The sequence below is a fragment of the Capsicum annuum genome, chromosome 6 (assembly GCF_002878395.1).
Source record: "Capsicum annuum cultivar UCD-10X-F1 chromosome 6, UCD10Xv1.1, whole genome shotgun sequence".
Lineage (NCBI taxonomy): Eukaryota > Viridiplantae > Streptophyta > Magnoliopsida > Solanales > Solanaceae > Capsicum > Capsicum annuum.
The window spans coordinates 22,564,330-22,566,650 of record NC_061116.1 but is presented as its reverse complement, the minus strand read 5'-3'; positions in this window follow the sequence as shown (position 1 = coordinate 22,566,650).

Genomic DNA, 2,321 nt, shown 5'->3' with positions numbered 1-2,321 from the left:
CCATTCGAACAAATTGTAAAAACAATAGATTATAATGATTATAATCTATTGTTTTTACAATTTGTTCGAATGGGCTTTCTATTTGTATTTTGTTTATCTTATTTTTTCCTGTTATTTTATGTTTTGTTATTAATACATATAGATTTTTACATCTTGCTGTGAATATTTTACTTCCTGGGGTTAATTCTATTCCTGATATTTTTCAATATAATACTAATAATTTATCTATATTTCTATCTGTTACTGCTACTGAGTAATTTGCACTTATTATAAATTTAAATTTTTGATATATTAGATTTCCTTTTACGGCAGTTATTATGCTTTTTTCTATAGGTTTTATAATTCTATCATCTGCTAAATATAATTTAGAACATTTCCGAAAATTGATTTCCTCCGTACCAGACACACTCTTTAGGTCGATATTAGCTATTTCTTTCAAATTTACTGTCGGTTTTATGTGTAAAACATTTTCTCCCATATCATCTCAATTGAACTAATCGGCATTTGCATAGAAATATTGTGGGTCTTCTTTGTTTGATTACAGACAAGTGAGTTATAGCTTACAACAAGGTTAAATTACAAAATGGCCAGAAGACAAATACAAAAGTCAACAAAACAAAACAAAGTTATAGCCTTTTGTTATCAGCCTTCTAATTTCAATGCCAATTAATGACTTCTGTCACCTAATATCCTTGTGCAGAATGAAAGAGTGGTTGCCTTATTTTAATAATATTTAATAGCAATCTAGCCCAATTCTTCCATTACAAACTTCAATTGTCACAACATGATATACACATATCAGAGAGGAATTTTTTAGGTCTGATATTTTATTTGAATAAAGCTTAATCTTCTCAAATTTTATAACTTCATTCAGGTATTCCTATTGAAGATGAAAGTTCATCAGAACAAGATGATAATGAAGATGAGAAGGAGGAGGAGGAAGGGAAGAAGAGGAAGAAATATTGTGATAGATGTGACTTCTTTCCTTCACTATCTTCATCGTGATTACTTTCTTTTCAAGATGACTTAGTGAGCCTTAGCCCATGTTTCATGTGATATTTGAAAAAAAGTAGTTTTTTTAAAAAAAAAATTGAAAAATGAAATTTGAAAGTGCAGTTGTGTTTGACCATTAATACAAGTTGAAATTATTTGGAGTGAAAGCAACTTTTGATTATTTTTATCAAATTCTTAAAAATTCGAAAATCAAGTTGAAATTTTTCAAAATTTCATGACCAAATAGATTTTTCAGAATTGAACGTCTAAAAAAGTGAAACATTTTCATGGCCCAACGGTCACATAATTTGTGAATATATTCTGTAGAAAAATGTTATTTCAAATAGACATAATTGGGGTACAAAAGAAATATTGGTGACGCAAATCAATACACTCGAGAAAAGAAAGGAAATTACCATTATTAGTATAGTTATTTATTTTATTTTTTTAATCATTAAAGACACTCAACAAATATCTTATTAGTATTTAAAGTAACTCTAGCCGAAAAATGGACTTTCTTGACTTGAAAGATGAATTGAACAGACCCACAAACCTTTTTTTTAACCCACATATATAAACTACAAAACAAGAGATTACATTTTTATTAAAAAAAAAAAATCGACAACATTAATCAATTTAAATTGTAAATTTTTTTTTTAGTCAACTGAATTGACTTGTTACTATTTGAAAACAAAAGTAACAAGGAGATGATATGAAAGACAAAAGCCCCAGTTAAAATAGAATGTTTTGGATGAATTACAACTTGAGAGCATGTTTAACTCAAAATAACTTGGAGAAAAGCAGTTTCATCCGATACAGTAGATGCTTCCTGTGTCAAAAAGTCAAGAAGATAAACCATGAAACAAATAATACATGGGTTTTGGGTAGGACTTCAAATCCTCCAAATCTTCTTGAGTAGGACTCAGTGCATTTAATCAGTTATCAGAACTCAGTGAACTCAATTCAGTTTAGATAGACAACACGATCAGTAACAGTTCAATCAAGCCTAGTACAATCTAGAAATCAGTTCAGTGTTTATTCAGTTGGAAGTAGGAATCAGCAGCGAGTGAACCCATGGATGGGGGTATTCCTGTCAGGAAAAGGTTTGACCCTTAGTAGCAGTCCCTGCGTTACAGAACTACGTAGCATCCTACAACATAGTGATTCAATCATAAGCAACATCCTTCAACCGATAAGATGCTAGTTCCACACTCTCCTCTTTAGTAACATGCATGATCTAAGTATTCTTTTTCACCTCATCAATAAGGAATTGAGGATCCTTATCCACCTTCGACCCATGAAACTCGGGTGGATTCATTCTCATGAAG